At 38.7% G+C, this 21,936-nt stretch overlaps 1 long non-coding RNA gene across 1 annotated transcript; it reads left to right on the top strand.

Annotated features, from left to right (window-relative positions):
• Window positions 1-11,624: 11,624 nt before the first annotated feature.
• On the top strand, window positions 11,625-20,465 carry LOC127856909 (uncharacterized). Its single transcript, XR_008038234.1, has 4 exons — window positions 11,625-11,677; window positions 11,947-12,143; window positions 13,041-13,784; window positions 20,330-20,465. It is a non-coding gene; the product is annotated as an uncharacterized LOC127856909 (long non-coding RNA).
• The last annotated feature ends 1,471 nt before the right edge of the window (window positions 20,466-21,936 follow it).

The raw sequence follows: 21,936 nt of genomic DNA, 5'->3' as shown, positions 1-21,936 counted from the left end.
ATGGCTAAGTTTGATCCAAGGAACATGATTTAAAAAAACTAAGTTGAGTGCCACTATACGAAATAGTATGTCAAATAAAAATAACGCTTTTCTCTTTCTAAAAGTTATTTCAATATATAGGTCAATAACATTCATGTGATCCAAGGTTAGAGCCAATGGGCATGACTTGAACATATTTTGTAGATGACCAACATATAATGTTATACACCATAATAAAACTCTAACGTTTGCGCTTGCACATTTTTCACATCATCCATAGTACAAATCTTATAAATCAAATGATTTCTGAGGCATGACTAGTTTGTGTTTCATATTTGAATGTTATGCGTAGTTGTTCTTTCACTCATGTGAATAGTCTTAGTAATAACAAACACAAATGTGCGCTATACTCTTTAATGATGTTACTACGTTGGTGGCTCAAGTGAGACTGGCTTATCGGCTCACTGTACAATGTAATAGTAAGGTTATTCAAGCATGCAGCTATCTATAGTCTGTATCTAGTTACACTATGCAACATCCCCTTTGTTTTGTTAAGATGGAAATTTGTCTTCAATAAAAGTTTGTTATAACATATTAACAATAAATCATATTTATGTTAATATTAATAATTTGATGTTTTGATCAATGTAACATAAACATCAACAACATTCTGAACATTTACTTAGTCCATTCATTTTCTGCGTATCGCTGACTCGGCTGCACTATTCTACCTGATCGTGTCTGATAAGGGGAAATGGGCTTATCTACAGGTACAGAGGGATGTTGAATATTCAATGCACTATTGTTTGTTGGTTGTTTGACCGGTTTATCAGTGCTTGAATGATTTCTTGCCAAAACATCAGGTGTAAAATCTGATATCTCTGGGAAATCCTCATTGGTTCTGATGAGGTAGCGGCGATTTCTCCTGTAAACCTGACCAGAAGGTGTTTGTATTATGTAAGAGTTAGCATTGTGTATTTCGATAACCTTAGCTGGTTTCCAGAGTTTTCCTATCTGGAACCTCACAGTTTCATTCAAATGTAATCTGGGGAGCGGTTTTGCGGTTTTGTCATAATTGTTTTTCTGTTTATTTTTGGAAGTTTGAATTGAAGATCGGACAAAGTCTGGGTTAACGACTTTGGGCAGAAGCTGGGTAACCGTTGTAGGCATAATTGACCTAGTTCTCCTACTCATCAGCAACTGCACGGGTGACCGATTGCAATCTGAGAGTGGAGTGTTCTTATACTCTAGCAAGGCTAAGTATGGTTCATGGCCACTGTCTTTTGCTTTTTGTAGCAGTCTTTTTACAGTTTGTACTGTCCGTTCAGCAAGTCCGTTTGACTTTGGATAATGTGGACTAGATGTGACATGCTCAATATGCCATGATTTGACAAAATTTCGAAATACGTCCGATGTATTCTGAGGTCCGTTGTCACTGAAAATACGCATCGGAATGCCATGGGTACTGAAGCGTGACTTCAGTTTTCTGACAACTGTTGTGGACAGCATGTCCGGAAGTTTGTCTATTTCAAAGTATCTGCTGTAGTAGTCTACTAGGAGCAAATAGTCATTTCCATCAAAATGGAATATGTCTGTGGCAACCTCCTGCCATGGACTCTGCGGAATTTCATCGGGTGTTAACGGTTCATTTTGGTTTGAGTTTCTATGCGATAAGCAAATTGTACAGCTCATTATGTACTCAGTAATTTGCTTGCACATTCCTGGCCAGAACATAACGTCTTTGGCTCTTTGTGTGCTTTTTTCAATGCCCATGTGACCTAAATGAACGTGTTCTAACATGTGTGGTCGGAGTCTCTTGGGAATGACCAGTGTCTGCACTCTAAAAATTAGGTCATCGGCTGTCGAAAGTTCGTCCCTGTGATTGAAATACTCCCGTATCATGTCAGGGCAATCTGACCTAGAACTTGGCCATTCTCTAACTATAGTCTGTTTCAGGGCTATCATCTGTAGGTCAGTTCTTGTCTCGTTTCTCACGTTTTCTAGACTTCGGTCAGTATAGGTCATGCTCAAGAGCACCGTGTGAACGTGAAGGTCAATACCTTCGATTTCAGAACAGTCTGACATTGGCTGTCGTGACAGGAAATCCCCGATGGGAACTTCTTTCCCGCTCACATGTCTAACATCAAGGTCATATTTTTGCAAACTAAGCATCATCCTTTGCAAACGAGGTGGTGCTGCATGTAATGGCTTCTTCATGATCGCAGATAAGGGCTTATGGTCAGAATGAACAATTACATGTCTGCCATATATGTACTGGTGAAAGCGCTGGCATGCGAACACTATAGCTAGCATTTCACGTTCAATGTTTGCATAATTTCGTTCTGTCTGTGTCAATGTCTTAGATGCATATGCAACTGGCTGACCATCTTGCATGATCGCTGCACCTACACCGTTCATTGAAGCGTCACATTCAATGTAAACCGGCTTCTTGGGGTCAAAGTAAGCTAGCACTGGGCTTTGAGTTATGACCTGTTTAACTTTAGAAAAGGCATCTGATTGTGGCTGATCCCATACAAATTCAACGTTTTTTTTTAGAAGCAATCTCAATGGGCTTGTTATTTCAGCCAAATTGGGGGCAAATTTCTGCAGATAAGTAACCATACCCAAAAATTTTCAAGTTCGCCGCGTGTCTTTGGTGCTTCTACATTGACACATGCCTCAATCTTAGTACTGTCTGGTTTCAGCCCAGATGACGTGATCACGAGACCAAAGAATGGTACTTCGGACAATCCAATACGACATTTGTCGGGATTAAATTTTATGCCATTTTCACGTGCACGTTGAAGCGTAGCAGTGAGATTTTTGTCATGCTCAATTCTTGTACGTCCACTTATTAATATGTCGTCAACTATTGTGCGTACACCTGTCAGGTCCCCGAATATCTCCTCAATTTTCTGTACGAAAATGTCCTGAGATGATTTTATCCCAAAAGGAAGTCGGAGATAACGATATCTGCCAAATGGGGTACTGAATGTTGTCAGGTAAGACGACTCTTCGTCAAGCCTTACACTCCAGTAAGCATGTGTAATGTCTAATAGACTGAAATATTTGCATTCAGCTAACTGTGACGTCACGTCGTCAAGTGTTGGCATAGGATAATGTGGTCTTCGGATAGCGTCATTCAGTGCTTTTGGGTGAACGCCAGTACATAATTAGTACGAGTTCTCTCCCTTACACCACTGTTATGTTATCATGGTATATTCCCATGAGTTACTCCCCTTTGTTGGAAGTTTGCCATTGGCACTGCGTTTTTCACCAAATTGTTGTATCCACTTGAGAGTTAAATAAACCAGTTCATCATTGACTATCTGGCAGTTATTCCTTACTGGCGTGGTGGCAGCACTGTATACGAACCTACGGTCATCTACAAAACATCTAATCGGAAAGGAACATTGCAAATCATAAACAGATAGAGCAGTAAAAGTCACTGTACATCAAATGTGAACTTGGAACAGTTTAACACCCTCTATTGTGAACTCTGACAGTTTGTGTTTTCGCATTTCACCATGGCCCATACCAACCGTGCCCCTAAACAGTGGCAGTTAACAAGAACTGAAAGTATTACTACCTTTGAGGCATGGCGCCAAAATCTACAATACACATTGTCTCTAGATCCTAATTTTGCAACATTCTTGGTAGATGGAACTACTTGGGGTCGTAAAACAGCAGCTAATCCCCTACGCGATTTCACAGATGATGGCGGAGAGGGAGGTCGTACTGCTGCTCAAAAAGTGGCACAACTTGAGCTTATGTTGGGTCAAATAGCCAATTACTGCCCTATTATTGCAAGAAACACTATAGTGCGAAATTCAGTCAGAATTAACAACATATGGCAGTCAATTCGATTACATTTTGGTTTCCAATCTACAGGCGGACATTTTTTAGACCTAGATCAGATCCATTTAGAGCCCAACGAACGTCCTGAGGATCTATACCAGAGGTTGTCTAGCTTTGTGGACGACAACCTTTTGAAAGGGGGTGGATTGATAACTCACCACGGCGAAGTCCCAGATCAAGATGAGGAACTGACCCCTACTGTCGAGAATATGATAGTCTTGACATGGTTACGATTGATTCATCCAAATCTACCGGCATTAGTGAAACAAAAGTACGCAACAGATCTTAGATCTAGAACGCTTGCATCCCTTAAACCCGAAATATCGTTGGCGATCTCTAGCCTACTCGATGAAGTTCATTCTCTTGCTGATGCGAAGGTACTCAGGTTATCTTTCCAACGGAAATTACCACCTAAGCGACCAACTTGCCCAATATGCAAGCAAGCAAAAAGACCGAATTTCCAGCATTTTTTGAGTAAGTGTACATACTTACCAGAGGAAGATAGAAAGTACATGAAATCATCTGAAAAAAATCCGCTTCACTACATACTCTAACGAAAACGAGGATATTGGTCATGATGATACATTGGACTCTGAAACCCATAGTTTGCAACCAGTGGTAACTCACTGTTCGCGACGCGTCAGCACCAAACAGTCACCAGTCTTGAAAACGTTCTATAGACAGTTTCCCATATTGTTGACATTGGACAGTGGGGCTGAGGTTAGCATGATAAAAAGCTCAGTCGTGCAGTACATTGGAGCTCCGGTGATGAAAACAAACCAGAGCGCGCTCCAGGCTGATGGTGTCACTCCATTACAAATCATTGGGGAGACACATTTCTATGTCTCGAGAGGTGACACTGATCTGAAATTAGAGGCTCTAGTAGTGAATGACTTAGATGTCGATGTTCTAGCGGGGATACCATTTATGTGTACCAATGACATTTCAATTCGACCTGCTAAACATGAAATACTGATCGGCGGCATTGAACATGTTAATTATGGCTCCTCCAAATCTGACTCGCCAAGTAACCGCGTACGACGCACCCAAGCCTTTGTCTTACGAGCTCAGTCTACGTCATCTGTCGTATGGCCAGGTTCCTTCATTGAGTTGAATGTGCCGTCTGATATTGGACCTGAGGACACTGTGGCGATTGAGCCCAAACATGACTCTGGTATTTCCTGGATAAAACCGCAGGTTATCGAATCAGTTGGCGGTTGCATCAGAATCGCCAACGAGACACAGGAACCACAGCGAGTGTTAAGGCATGAACATGTTGGTTTCATAAGGAATACAGAGACAATGAAAGTTGGGGTTCTTACACCCATTACAGGAACACAGCTTAGCCATCAATCAGTTCCCAAATTACACATGTCTAATACAACATGCATCTCAACTGACCCTGATAAAGTGTTGACAGATGAACAACGCATGAAGTTTTTGACATTGGGTGATAAGTATGACGATGTGTTTGCGTCGGATATATCCGGGTACAACGGTGCCGTTGGTGACTTTAAAGCCGTTATCAACATGGGCCCTGTACAACCTCCCCAGCGTAAAGGACGGGTGCCACAATACGCGAAGGACAAGCTTGTCGAACTCCAACAGAAATTTGATGAGTTAGAGAGTCAAGGAGTTTTCAGTCGCCCAGAAGATGTAGGTGTGACGGCCGAATACCTAAACCCGTCCTTCTTAGTGAAAAAACCACAGGGCGGATACAGACTAGTCACTGCGTTTTCCGATGTTGGACGATACAGCAAGCCTCAACCTAGTCTGATGCCCGATGTTGATTCCACTCTACGCACAATAGGACAATGGAGGTATATAATACAGTCGGACTTAACAAGTGCGTTTTATCAGATACCACTGTCAAAGCAGTCAATGAAATATTGTGGTGTAGCAACTCCATTTCGCGGTGTTAGAGTATACACTCGTTGTGCTATGGGAATGCCCGGATCAGAAACAGCTCTTGAAGAACTGATGTGCCGTGTACTCGGAGATTTCGTTCAAGAAGGGTTTGTCGCAAAACTTGCCGATGACCTTTATTGTGGCGCTAACTCTGTCGATGATCTATTGATCAAGTGGGAGCGTGTTTTAGACGCCTTGTCTCGATGTGGGTTGCGTCTAGCACCATCCAAGACTGTAATCTGTCCGAAGTCCACTACAATTCTTGGATGGATTTGGTCTGCTGGCCAGTTATCTGCAAGTCCTCACCGTATTGCCCCGTTGTCTTTGTGTACACCTCCAGATACTGTGAAAGGGTTGCGTTCGTTCATCGGTGCGTACAAGGTTCTCGGGCGTGTGTTGCCAAACTGTTCACGATATGTTAGCCCACTAGACGACCTAGCCGCTGGTAAACAGTCGCATGACAAGGTGGGGTGGACGGACTCCTCTTTAAAATCATTCAAAGATGCACAGGCAGCACTGCATAATCATAAGTCGATTGTCATACCGAGACCCACAGATCATTTGTGGATAGTTACCGATGGTTCCGTGTCTCAGCGTGGTATAGGAGTAACCCTGTATGTGATGAGAAATGACAAGTTGCACTTGGCAGGCTTTTTCAGTGCCAAGCTGCGGAAACATCAAGTCACTTGGCTTCCGTGTGAAATCGAAGCTCTGAGCATCGCGTCCGCTGTTAAACACTTTGGCCCTTACATAATACAGTCTACTGTGTCGGCTTGTGTACTTACTGACAGTCAGCCTTGCGTACAGGCTGTAGAGAAGCTATGTCGCGGTGAGTTTTCCGCTAGTCCGAGAGTGACGTCATTTTTGTCAACTGTGAGTCGTTTCCAGATAAGCGTCAGACATCTTGCTGGCTCTGCCAATGTGCCGTCAGACTTTGCAAGTAGGAATGCCCCCGAGTGTTCTGTGCCAACCTGTCAAATCTGTACATTTATCTGTAATACTGAAGACTCTGTGGTTCGTAACGTCTGCATTGACAGTATTGTGAATGGAACATCGCGTTTGCCGTTTGCTACAAGATCCTCGTGGCTTCAAATTCAATCCGAGTGTCCAGATCTGCGACGTACACACGCGCATCTCAAACAAGGTACTCGTCCCTCTAAAAAACTAACAAAGATCAAAGATGTTAAACGTTACCTTCAAGTCGCATCAATCGCCAGAGATAATTTACTGGTGGTAAAACGCAGTGACCCTTTATTGCCACCATCTGAGTTGATAGTTGTTCCTCGTGCCGTTTTAGACGGATTGGTCAGCGCTCTACACATTAAGTTAGACCATCCATCTAAGCACCAGCTTGAACTTGTGATGAAGCGTCACTTTTACGCGTTGGACTTGAGTAGCTCTATTGAAACTGTAACTCGGCAGTGCCACTTGTGTGCTTCATTACAGTCATTACCAGAATCCGCTATAAAGCATACAAGCGAAGACCCTCCAGAAGTTGTTGGCATGTCGTTCGCCGCAGATGTATTGAAACGTAATCAACAAACTATTCTAGTCGTGCGTGAGAGTGTTACCTCTTATACTAAAGCCTGTCTTATTCCTGACGAAAAAAGGGACACTTTAAGAGATGCTTTAGTGTGTTTGTGTACTGAGCTCCATCCATTAGACGGTCCCCCTGCAGTTATTCGTGTAAATCCCGCCCCGGGTTTTACATCTTTGCAAAGCGACGAAGCCTTGAAACGTCTCAACATCGTGTTGGAGATCGGCCGTGTTAAGAACATAAACAAGAATCCTGTGGCTGAAAAGGCTATACAAGAGCTAGAAAATGAGTTGTTGCGGTATGAACCAGGTGGAGGCCCCGTTACTTGCATGGGCCTTGCTATTGTAGTCGCAAGGTTGAATTCACGTCTACGCCATACGGGCCTGTCTTTCCGTGAATTGTGGACCCAACGCTCTCAGTTCACTCATGTTCAACTCCCTGTGTCTGACCGTGATGTGATCCTCCAGCGGCATGATTCACGTATGAAAAATCACCCCCACAGTGAAAAATCTAAGTCCAAGGCTAGTGTTCCGGTACGTGTTGGTGATGTAAGTGTCGGTGATTTAGTGTATCTTATCTCAGATAAAAGCAAATTGAAAGCTCGCAATAGGTATCTAGTTGTGTCGTGCGAAGAAGAGTGGTGCTTTGTTAAAAAGTTCTCGGGAAATCAGTTACGGGCTTCATCTTATAAAGTTAAACGAAGCGAGTGTTACCGTGTTCCGTATGATAAAATGTGTTGCGAAAGGCCTTTAGTGTACTCCGACCCAGACCATGAGTCTGATGACGAATGTGTTCATTCACCAACTGATAGTGGTCCCCCAGCACCTTCAAGCATTCCTGCAACATTGACTACGCCAGAAAGTGTAGAACCAGTTCCAATTATTGTGTATGAGCCGGATATGACGTCATCATTTTGTGAACCCCCCCAAGTACACGTGTCTCCAGAAACAAGTTCTATGAGTATGACCTCGCCCGGTTACACTGAGCCAGCGCAAAGACCTCAACGCTCACGACAGCCTCCAAAATATCTTGATGATTATGTATTAGAATGATTAGAGTGGTGCAAGTTTGTTTGTCGTGTTCAATAGTGTTTGGTTCTCTTAGTATATATGACTGACTTGTTCAATGAGTTCTTATCCTTGGTTTTATGATGCAAATTCTAAATATGCAAGATACATGTTATGTACTTAATAGTTTTAGAAGTTGGATATTGTGTTTCTATCATTAGACATTTTTAATCTATTGGGTTTAATTTTCTAATCCTGTACTGATTTTGTATGTGTTATTATATGAAGTATGAGTTGTGTTCATTTCAAGGAAAAGAGGTTCCGCCAGTACATAATTAGTACGAGTTCTCTCCCTTACACCACTGTTATGTTATCATGGTATATTCCCATGAGTTACTCCCCTTTGTTGGAAGTTTGCCATTGGCACTGCGTTTTTCACCAAATTGTTGTATCCACTTGAGAGTTAAATAAACCAGTTCATCATTGACTATCTGGCAGTTATTCCTTACTGGCGCAAGACATATTCTTAACTGTCCAGTGTTCGGCTTTTCAACCACTACAAGTGAATTTACCCAGTCTGTGGGTGTATTGACATTAGCAATTATGTCATTGTTTTCCATTCGGTCAAGCTCTTCGCGTAGTCTATTGCGTAATGCTTCCGGAACTCTCCTAGGAGGATTAACGACTGGTATAGCATCTGGCTTCAAATGAAGCTTGCAAGTGCCAGGGATGACCCCAATACCTTCAAAGAGGTCTTTGTAATCTGATAACACACTTTCTTTATTTAATTCTTGGGATGGGCAATCAACAGTACATGTCAGCTGAATTAACCCTAGATCGGTTGATGTTTTCAGGCTTAAGAGAGGTACCGACGGGGAATCTACAACATGAAACCACGTGCGCACAGTTTTGTCTTTGTGTGAACATCGTAATTTGATTTTCCCTACAACTGGAAGTCTGTTACCTGTATAGGCAGTCAAAATGTCAGTAGGGGGTTCCAATGGGGAATGAATGTTCAGATCATTAAACTCTTTCTTCGGCAGAATGTTTACTGAACTTCCAGTATCAATTTTAAAACTAATGGGACATTTATTAGGGCCAATGGGAAGACGAATCATTGCACGATCGGTAGAACAAAATGTGCTTACCGTGTCAATATTGAATCTATCTACATCCGATGTTACATCATGACTTATTGTGGCATTGTCCACAGTGTGTATATTATTGTTTTTAGAACGGCAACACTTTGCGAAATGGTTAAGTTTGTTGCACTTGCGGCACTGCTTTCCTTTTGCTGGACATTGTCCAAAGTTGTGAAATGTATCACAGTTGAAACACGGCATGTGTTTAGTAGGTAGACTTGGACCTGCATCAGTAGCTGGCGTCCGACGTTGTTGTCGTTGGCGATGCGGTTGCATCGATCTCGGGTGCACTGGCCTGGATCGGCACGCGTCTACTTCGTTGTTCATGGAGCGCAGCTGCTCCCTTGAGTACTCCAGACTTTGCGCAGTCTGTACGGCTACATCGAGTGTCAACCCTGCACCGATGTTGATTAGCTTCTCGCGTAACTTTGGCGAATTTGTGCCAAAAACGATCCTATCTCGAATCATTTCGTTCGTCTTTTCGGCAAAGTTGCAGTCTTGTGCAATAAGTTGCAAGCGTGTAATATATGCATCAATGGAGTCGTTGTCCTGCATCTGTTTGTAAAACTTGTACCGGGCAAAGATCGGATTTAACTTTGGCTGCACGTAATTTCTGAAACGTTCATAATATGTTTTTATCTTCTTTGCATTTTCTGGTGAAATGTCTTTCCACGTGCTGTGAATGTCACGTCCTCTGTAACCAATCCACAATAAGAAATATGATACATGTTCTTCCTCTGATTTGTTCTTCAAAGGTCCACTAAACATGAGTTTCACGTGACGTTCAAATTTGTCGAATGCTTCGGGTAAATTGGACGAGTTCCAGTCCATTCGCGGAGCTTGGATGCCACTTAAATCCATTTTTTTTAAACTTATGTGATGTGGATAAATCACTCAAATTCTGACACCATGTTTCATATTTGAATGTTATGCGTAGTTGTTCTTTCACTCATGTGAATAGTCTTAGTAATAACAAACACAAATGTGCGCTATACTATTTAATGATGTTAATACGTTGGTGGCTCAAGTGGGACTGGCTTATCAGCTCACTGTACAATGTAATAGTAAGGTTATTCAAGCATGCAGCTATCTATAGTCTGTATCTAGTTACACTATGAAACAGTTTGTATCCATGGCAATGGTTTGATCAAAAGTTGTGCAGGACCAGGCACTGATGTTACATACAAAATATCAAAGATATGGGACGTGTGGTTTCAGAAAAGAAGCTCTAAGTCATTTTAGTTTGTATATATCATGTGACTTCAGGGGCGCGCCAGTTTTAACCCTATGGGCATGTTTTGAATAAACATTGTAGAAGGCTAAAACATTATTGTATACACCAAATAGTTGGGCCATTATAAAAAAATACCCTACCACCACACAAAGAAAATGATACATTTGATTCTTTTGTTGTCTATAAAAAAAGATTTAATTGAGAAAATCACACATAATGATGATCAAACGTTTTGTCAATCTATTACGCAAAACATAAACACAACATGGCGTACTTAATTACTAACACAATGACCTCAAGTGCATAAATAATTACTAAAAGGGCTGATTGTTATATCGACCACGATTGTTCGGGGGACTGGAAACACATTAAGCTCATTTAACACGAAAGGGTTAGTCCAATATGTTATTAAGCATCAAACTATAATGCCTTTCAGTGTTTTTTTACTTAACATGTGGGTCTTGAACTTTTACCTGATTTTAGTCGGCTTAATAGGCTCATAGCCCCCATGTATGCAGCATTTCAAATTAACCCTATTGAATCCAATGATGCACCGCTACACAAGCACATTTCCAGACAGCACACATTATTCAAGAATTGTTAGATTGTAACTGCATTATTCTATGTGTGTCTAATCATACATGTCATGTTTGAGACTGTATATGATACATAATTCGTTTAAAAAACTTATCTCCATTGATTATTATACATGTAGTATCATTAAATTTCTTTGAAAATAACAGACACGATTTAAACATTTACCTCAGAATTGAACACTGGATATAAGAAAATCATTCCTTTGAGTACCGGTTTGCAGGGTATACGTGGCAGTATTCGAGGACCCCCCCCCCCTCCCCCCCCCCCCCCCTCCCCCCCCCCCCCCGATTTCTGGATTATGACAAAAGGTGTCCATATTTTCATATTTTGTGAGAGGTCTCCTTCAGCTTGAAGCAGGCAACACCGAATTAGCAGGGACTGATGCATATCTGGGAAGCCAGCATCCTGGGCAGTCGTAAGTCAACCCAATGGTGCACACATATATAATAATAGTCATTATTCAAGAATTGTAAGATTCTTACTGCATTATTCTATGTGTGTCTAAGCATACGTGTCATGTTTAAGATTGAGCCTGTACCTGATACATAACAAAGAATGCAATTCTGTAAATAGTGTTTAATTTCTCTATCAATGTTTTCTAGTGTAATATTTTTCATTACTTTGTGATATTATGTCTTTTATGATACATTGTTACCAAGCTGTTACGTATAATCCACGTTCTAGGGCAATGGGGCTTAATGCTTGTGAGTAAAGTGTCGTCCTAGAAGAATTACATCTGTGAAAGCAATTTCCACCTAGACTGGATTTTTGTTTACAAGAGACTTCCTTTAAACAAAGGATACAATTAAAGTGGAAAGTGTTGTGCAGACTTCACAGGCTATTTTATTACAACCTTTCCCCGAGCAACACCCATGTTCAAGGTAGGGTTGATTTGACATGCTGGTCCACTCCATAGTCAATACGGAATTCATTATACAATGAAAATGATATGTTAAGAATTTAAGTAACCAACAGTAGTATTGAGAACAAACATAACATACACTTTGTTCATGTCTTTAAAACTATAAAACATTAATGTGTTTTAGTAGGAATTTTGACTATTAAAAGTTTTTTTTTTCATTTTGTGAAGTGTCAATCGCAGCGCTTTGTTCACATTTCAGCTGTGTACTTAAGGTGTGTACCTCGTTGACACACAACTCCAAACAAGTTGCATATTGTCTGTGACTTGATACTGGTGTTATAAAATACTTGGTTTAGAAAGTATGCAATTTGGGTAATAAAAGATTAAAACAAGACATGAGTTATGGGATCTTAAAGTAATTTAAATATAATGAAACTCAATATGTTCTGCTTTCAGTACACAGTATATGGTACAACTCAGTACAGATGAGCCTAGTTCTGAAAAAGTGGGCTTTGTGCATGTGCGTAAAGTGTCGTCCCAGATTAGCCTGTGCAGTTTGGAAAGGATAATCAGGAGAAACACGTTTTGCTTTCATATTTTTTTTAATTTAAGAAAACATATTCTAAACAAAAGTACATTGTAGGCGGTAATTGTCGTTCATGACAAGCCTTCTTTGTGACATTTTACGCACATGCATTTAGATCAGATTTCCAAGATTGAGCCTCATACATAAATGATACTTGGCATCTTTGTCCTATTAAATTGTGATTACTGTGGCAATGACTGAAATAGCAACAAAGTTTTGTACTGTGTGTAACAGATGCAACCACAGGTTGGACAATTAAAAGGCTGTATTTTAATCTTCCATGTTGAAGTACATTGAACTTGAAAGTGACAATTTGTTTTTGTTTTTCAGTGCAACACGTTATCTTAGTAAAAGCAAACAAAAATCTGAATTGCCCAAAGATACTACAGTCGTTAATGGATGCCAAAACGAAGTGTTTAGAAAGTCTATTCATTTGAAATAGCTTCCAAAAATTATAACTGTATTAATAGTAATGGAGTTGAACTGCATATGAAGTTTCAAGAAAATCTGCTAATGTAAAAGAAGTTACGTTGAAACCAGAGGACCCTAAGGATCCCTGAACGTCACATGAGAAATTGAAGCTTTCTTGAGTTTCCTGGTTTGGGGCTTCTGTTGACAACAGGCAAAATACGAATATATCTTGCTATGTAAGCCTATATTAAACATTTAACGCCTCCCAACAGGTGTGGCCAAAATGATCCCAGTGTAACATACCAAAAAGAATAGCTTTTTGCCTTGTCCGTATGGCCAAAAAAAAGTTTGAAGATATTTTGCAAACTTTATACGACACCTCGGGCCTGGCCAGTTTTTACCCCTGGGACATGATTTGAACACGCTTTGCAGACAACGACTATTTGATGTTACATATTTACTTGAAATATCAAAGCTCTGGGCCTTGTTGCAGAGATTTTAAGTCATTTTGCTGTTAACCATGTTAAAAAATGTTTCCCCCTGTGGCGTGGTCAGTTTTGACCACAGGGACATGATTGGTACAAACTTTAAAGAGGTCCTCCAGATGAAGCTACATACAAAGTATGAAAGTCTTGAACTTTGCAGTTTCACAGAAACTTTCAGGTAAGATTTTAAAGGTTTTCACCATACCAGTATATGTAGAAATGGTGATCCTCGTGGGATAATGATTTAAATGAACTTTGTACAGTACTTCTAAATGATCATACATACCAAATAAAACAGACTTAGGGTTTTCCGTTTTGACAAGAAGATTGAAAAAAGTTTTCCCTATACAATTCTATGCATAAATAGTGATCACTTGGGCATGGCAAGTTTTGACTCCAAGGGCATGATTTGAAAAAACTGTGTATTAAACTTCTAGATGATGCTATATACCAAATATGAAAGCTTACTGGTTTGCCGTTTCTGACAAGAAGATTTTTTGAAGGTTTTCCAAATGTAAGTCTATCTAAAACAGATAATGTGCGGAACGTGTCCAGTTTCTACCAAGGGGCCTGATGTGAACAATCTTAAGATCACATTATGATGTAACATTCATTTACTAAAGAATGAAATATCTGGGACATGCAATTTCAAAGAATTTTGAAGTTTTGTTAACCCCTTTTTGGGCCATGTAAACTAATAAATCATGAACCGGGCTCATATGTACAATATTTTAGTGTCGATCACCCAAAGAACGCCCCAATGAAGTTTTGTTTAGGTTCGCAAGAAGTTTATAGGGCGATCACGCAAGGTTTCGTGAAATCTCCTAATTATTCTCCTATGCATATGCTGACAAGGCTGCGCGGATGCGAAGTTTTATTAGTTTCCTCTGCGACACTTTCACTTTAAACGGTCGTTAATCACTGGTGCAATCTCTTTTTAGAGATCAATTAAAAACGAGCCGATGGTGCCAATGACCGGAAGTTTTAAAAAACTATACAGAATGGGAATACCATTTTGTTTTGGTGTTGATGCTTTTTCAACCTAATTCGCCTCAGTTTACTCGGTCTTTTTCAACACAGAAATACATTTCCTTGTTTGAAATGTACATTTTTTGTAATATGTTTACAAATTCTTACAAATTTTAAGAAATAACACGATACACAACTCGCGTAGTAGGTCGGTCACACTTGTGTATATCCCCGAAATAATCATAGCTGACTTGCAAAGTGTCACCCCTGTTCGTGTTTTTGCATGTACGTGCGTGTCTGTGTGTTTTCGCGCGTTTTTGTATGCGTTCGTTCGTGCGTGTGTATGTGTGTGAGTATGCATGTGCGTGTTAAGGTATGGGGTAAATTTCGTATCCGGCTCATACTTTGTCTTGCATAATGGGATTTAGAAATTAATTTGGAGAAGTGAACTTCATTAAAAAAGACGGCGTTTCGTGTGAAACGCATTCCGGGTATTTATCATACCACCAATACATTGATATCTACCTGACATAAGGCTGTCTGATATATTTGTTATTGTACGTTAGCAGAACGTTATATTAGATGTTTGGAACTCGGAACCAACTATTAAGTCACCATTTTTATAAAATATACATAGATTCAACAAAACAAACTACATGATACCAAGACGTCATATTTTTTTAAACCAACGCAGCAAAAACAGCAAATACATGTTTTAAAACTATTTTGCGCAATTGTTCATAACACGTCAAACATATAAATTTGCGCTAAAAATGCAGCGTCGTAGCGATTATATTTGATTACTTTTGTTACAGGAGATATGTACAGGTATGATAAACAGAACAATAGGTTACTGGCCTATCGTTGTGTAACATATCAGTCTCGGCATGAATAAAACAACGCCAACAAAGCCTCACCTGATATATTTCACATTGATCGGGCAGCTACCTGTTGTTCGCTATATACTAGTATCGTAAAGGCAGTTTTATCCAGGTTGTTGAACTTTTTAACTGAGTTGGTTCACGACATATTTAAATTATTACACATATTTGTTTAATAGAAGGTGTATCTCTAAATTAGAGATAACTAATTTACATTCAAGAATAAGTATTAATTTTAATACGGAACTCCACCTTCTTGGCATTCGCTCTATCTTATTGAAAAAAAAAAGATCTTGCAGATCGACTCTAGTGTCCATGTATTTAAATACGCAAAATATTTTCCAAAATAATATACCTATTTCATCTATGTTGATATGTTTGATGTTGTGTTACAGACAAATACTCCACTGTTGAACTGTGACAACAGAAAAAAGATTAGCAATAATATGCTGTATTAGTTTTGTTTAGATCTATTTCGATTGCGATCTAAATCGATTTCATCGAAAGCCTCATGCTTATTGAAACGCTCTCGTGTCCGTTTCCTGGGCCTAGAACCAGTACTTGGTGTCTTTCGGTGAGAATGCACTCTTTGTGGGGATCGAACCTGTGACATCCCGATCGCTAGGAGGACACCATATCCATTACGACACGGCGACCTTTTGAATATTAAGTTTCAACTGCGTAACTACTTAAAGCTATCAGGTAAAATCTTTACCTTTATCGAGTTCACATGCCTATTTACCAACATACAGCAAACTTAACGGACCAATAATTCCTTCTCTTTGAGGTTTCATTTACATCATCCGCGTGATAAAACTCAGGTGTGATATGTCACTGGATTAACGCAAATACCGGTAAGATGAATTTGGATACATGCCTATTTACCAACATACAGCAAACTTAACGGACCAATAATTCCTTCTCTTTGAGGTTTCATTTACATCATCCGCGTGATAAAACTAAGGTGTGATATGTCACTGGATTAACGCAAATACCGGTAAGACGAATTTTGATAAAAATCAAGTGCCCGAAAATTAAGAATCATTCAAAATAGGAGAAAATCTGGGTGAAAAATCAGAGTCACACAATTATTTATGTCATAAAAGAGGGTGTCCGAAAATTAAGACTGTCCTTAAACAACGGTAATATCGATTTCCCGTCAAACTTAAACATATAACAACATATAAAGGTTTTCGCGTTTTCAAATGGATTGTGAGAATTTATTTCTGTACTTTTTGTGGATTATTTAATATTCGCTGATTCGCACCACATTTTCCGATTTTTTTAGTTGTTCGCAGCAACAGTTAAGGTTAAAAGTGTTTTGAAAATTGGTGTGCAATTTACCACTATTCACCAAATCACTCAAAAATCGAGGATTGATGGCAATCTGTTTGGTATTTTCTTTGAAATACACACTTTTTACACTCAAGCCGCAAAAGTATACGTTACATAACGTTTTTGCATAAGGAAAATAGTCCACTGTGTATTAATTTTAAATAGCGTAACAAAGCTCTCCTTAATGATCACAGGGGCAAGTCAGCCAATAGATGCATACGCGGAGAGGCAGCGGGAAAGGTAAATAATCTCTGAAATACACATATACACGCGCGCAGCGCAGCACATGAGGCTATTGATTAGCAACCTTAATAACAGTCGATTTCTTATCGGATCAACGAAAGAAAAAAATACAAATTTACTAAGTAATCAATTATGAATAAATACAAATTTACTAAGTAATCAATTATGAATAGAACCATTAGTTTACAAAAAACAATTAAACAAAAAAATATAAGAAATATGTGTTATTGCATATAAATTCTATTTAATTATTGTTTCGTTATGATAAGTAATGCTCGGAAAACACATGACATGTATACTGAAACGTACCAAGGAATTCTAACTCGTTGTCGGATATTTTGTTCAAACAAATTATGTTTAAGAAATAATATTTTTCTATGATGGTTTGTTGTCGAATAACCCACAGTAAGGAGTATAGATGCGTAGGAATTAAATCACTCGTGCTTCGCACTCGTGATTTGATAACACGCATCTATACAACTTACTGTGGGTTATTCGACAACAAACCATCATAAAAAAATATTATTTCGATTCTAACACGATTCTGATTGATTTGGTTCAAGTTTTAGGACGTGAACTATATTTTTCAATACTCCGCCCTTCTTAGTACAAAGTTCACTATTTAGTAACGTCATTGATTTGTACAAACACATGACGTCGTTTTCATTCATAAATATTTTGCAAATGACGTCACTTTCATTGGAAACATTAATCGTAGAAACTTAATGACGTCACGTTTATTGATGCTACTGAAAAGCTGACATGCTATAAATGTTTTCTGAATTACGCTTCCTAACCAATAACATTCTTTGTAGGTGTGATTATGCCACGTATCACCAAATATACAATTTGTTGTTTCATTACATTTATATACATGCTACATTTATTACATTTCTTTTAGGGCGGGTTTTAGCACGTGCATTTTACTGCAATATTTTCTTTATTTATTCGGAACTATTTTCGAAACATTAAGCTCCGCCCATAAGTTATTTAAGAAATAATCGACGGGTAACACCGTAACCGTTGGTTATTGCGGTAATAACCAACGGTATGGAGTTCCGATGCGTAGGAATTAAACCACGAGGGCGTAGCCCGAGTGGTTTGATAACAAGCATCGGAACTCCATACCGTTGGTTATTACCGCAATAACCAACGGTTACCCGTCGATTATTTTGATTCTAACACGATTTCATTGATAAGTTACCCGCGATTTAAAGGTTATAAATGAGAATTATATTAACCGAACTTCTTCCACTTCCCCGCGAAAACGTGACGTCACCACAACAATGAAAATCAAATGACGTCGTCTTCATTCATAAACAGTGGGCGGACAATCAAAAGTGACGTCATACTAACAACCGTTGGTATAACGGGGTAATAACCCACGGTAGATTTCCTTCTTTGTATATAGAAAACAAGTCACGTGCCGTGGTAGAATGCAGAATAACCCACACTTGATTTCCTTCTTTGTCTATAGAAAACAAGTCGCGTGCCGTGTTAGAATCATATTTATATCAGTATTCTGTAAAATCGCCTATATATGATCGAAATTCGTACTAAAAAAACAGGTTGTGGCAGGTTATGTTCAAAGGGAATTTTGTTTTGTATTCCGTAGTGCGTTTTACGAAAAAGGATTTTGGGCGATAATAAAACTCGGGTATAGTCTAAATTTGCCGGCTACGTGTCAGTATATTTTCCGTATCCGGGGTACATTCAAGTTTACTTAAGAGTACCCGGGTACATTTAAGTAGTACCCGAGCCGACAATGACCAATCGATCATAAATTATACGCTGTTATTGGAGAAAAATCGTGACAATCGGAATTATTTTATCCATATTCGCTTAAACTCAACAGAAAACAACTGAAAGGTTTGTTTTGATCGTTTTCGATATTAATGTGTTTGAAAAATATTTTGAATAATAATTATATTAATATTAAAGCAAGCTTTTCGCATCGATGGCAATCTTTGCATCTTGAATCGGTAACTAAATCATCCGGGGTAGAAATAATGAACTATCGATAACGGCTTAAAAAAGTTTTGCTCTCAAGATGAGAAAAAAACTACCGAAATAGTATAGTGTCATTATAAGTCGAAAATCGTTTAATTATGAAAACACAAATATGTGCCGTAATCAATCAGTCAGTATAGAAATCGTTCTTGAAAGACTGAATAGGCTACTGAAATTTGTCAGTTTGCTAGAAATAATTAGTTTGACATAGTATTGTGCTTAAGATCCGCGTCATGTGAAAATGGGTATTATGCTATATGCTAAAACCCAGCCTGCGCATCCCGCAGTCTGGTGAGGAGAAACCTAATGAGACCACGAAACTTTGTGTGATTTATAGCGAACAGCGCAGCTCCTGACTCATAATAAGCCATGTGGGGACACATGTGATGTGATCTCCCGTTGCATAATTTTTATTAGTTTGAGCGTTAGCTCACACTAAAGTAGAGAGGCAGTTTTGCAAATCAGTCTGCTTTAACTACGCTAGGGACGACAACTGCAGTTAGTAAAGATAACCACTGCCTGTTTACACTGTAGAAGACAGCACGTATAAGGTTTAAAAGGTTGTTCAACCACATTGGCCAGTCTAGTGTTTATAACAGCTTGTGCGACGAAATTTGCCAGTTAATCATTGAAATCTGTTCATATTGGCTGCTTTCATGTAAAACGGGGCTTAATGCTGCATTAAAAGTCTGTCATTTTGGCAAAATTGTTGCTCAATAATTTAAAGAAAATAGATACAGTATTAGATACACATAACACAACATGTACATGATTATAGGCTTGTTATTTTTTAGCAAGGAAACAAAATTCTAAAGATGGTTGCAAGAAATCCCTCTTTTAATATAAGAAATGCAAATATAACATGTGATGATGTAGTCAAACTTCTTGGTGTCAACTTGGACTCCAACTTAAATTTTGATAATCATATTAGTAGTATATGCAGTAAGGCAGCACAGCAACTTAATATCTTGAAGAGAATAGGGAAAAACCTCTGTCGCTTAAGTAGACTGACCATTTTTCATGCCTTTATTCTATCAAATTTTAGTTTTAGCCCCTCTAAAAATAATACAGATAAAATTGAAAAAATACAGGAAAGGGCGCTCCGTTTTGTATATGATGATTATATTATTTCCTATGATCAATTACTTCGAAAAGCAAATCTACGTAGCCTGTATATTAGGAGAATCAGAGTCATGGCACTTGAAACTTTTAAAATTATAAATAATATGGCACCCCCTGTTTTAAATGACCTTGTTATTAAACGTGACGCTCGTTATTACTTCAGGTACTCCAACTTTCTAGAGATTCCTCGGGTTAAATCAACAAAGTTCGGTAGCAACAGTTTCCGGCATGCGGCTCCAGTTCTGTGGAATTCTTTGCCAGAAAGCTTCAGAAAAGCAAGTCATTTTAATCAATTTAAGAGCTTTATTTCGCACTGGAATGGAAAAGAATGTAGATGCTCAGCATGCAATGTCACATAGGCGCGCAAACCTGGCACACAGTTCTGGAGCGGCACGCCACAATGTTTCTTTTGCTTTGTTATGGTTGCTTTAGCTATCCTTATTTTTGGATTTTTGCTTTTGTATCTTATTTTTGCTTTAGTATATTGGTTTGCTTTGCTCATTGGTTGCTTGTGCTGTCCTTATTTTTGCGCTTTATCTTATTTTTGCTTTAGTATATTGGTTTTGCCTGTTTTGCTCATAGTTGCTTTGTTTGTCGCTATGTTACTTGCGCTCATAGCTGTTTTGTTTTTCGCTATGTTACTTGTTTTATGGTGAGAAAGCTGCTGATCAGTTCACCCCAAATCTGATTTGAGGTGATATTCGTTCTTAGATACATTTTATCTTGTCACACTTGTGTGTTTCTTTTTCCGCTCAGTTTTTTAATTCCAAGCTCTTATTGCAGTTTTTAGTCCTATCCACAGGAATAGATCTGCAGCTTCCTTCACAGCTTTTAAACTTTCATATGTTTTATTTATGTTTGTATATGCATATTGCTTTTGGTCTCAATTCATGCCTTATGACTTCCGGTACATTATAAATATCCTTTTGCATTTGACTCTGCTGCTGGTCCAGCAAATCTATACACTTATATTTAACTGTTTTAAATATATTTAACCCCATGCGTGCCATAATGATGATAGTATCATGTCTTTCATCTCCACTCCTTGTGCAATACCAGCAGGAAAGTCAGGAATTCGTCAAGTAAATTAGTGTTGTATGCCTTAAACTGTATTGTTTGATGTTGTATTTGTATTTCTAAATCCATGTAAACGTGTCTTTCTTTTATCTAGCTTTTTTACCCTTGTTTTACTGTTAACATTTGTTGTATAGTCGGTTCAAAAGCTTTGCAGCTTAATTTGTGAAAACAAACTTTGAAAAAGCCTATTTAGGCGAAATATATTAGACAAGAGTGGAATTTGTTCTTTGCAGCTTATGTTATTTGTTACTGTCTTGCCGACTCAAAATAAAATTTATTTGAATTTGAATTATTTGAGTGCAGCAAATTGTGAAAAAAGAGACATATTGTTGTTACTTTGTCTTAAAGGTATCTCTATAATATAAATATGAGCAGAGGATAAAAAGTGCACACACATCTCGACCTGTGCTTTAAGACACACACTTTAAAAATTTGAATGGGTTGTGTTCATTTCAAACTTGCGATATAAAAAGCTATAGCATTATTTTGAAAACTGAAGTGCATCTTAGATTATGCAATAGCGAACACTTCAGTGCCTTCAGCGCTTTGATTTAGGACATTAACGTGTGGTTTTAACATATTTGCACTTAATAAAACACATTGAATGCGGTGAATATGCGACTAACAAGTGACCAAGAACCAATTTACACCTTTGTTTTCAATTTAATTATTTAAAAACGTATTTTTCTCTAA

This window comes from Dreissena polymorpha, chromosome 14, assembly GCF_020536995.1.
Source record: "Dreissena polymorpha isolate Duluth1 chromosome 14, UMN_Dpol_1.0, whole genome shotgun sequence".
Lineage (NCBI taxonomy): Eukaryota > Metazoa > Mollusca > Bivalvia > Myida > Dreissenidae > Dreissena > Dreissena polymorpha.
This window is presented reverse-complemented; position numbering and strand designations above follow the sequence as displayed.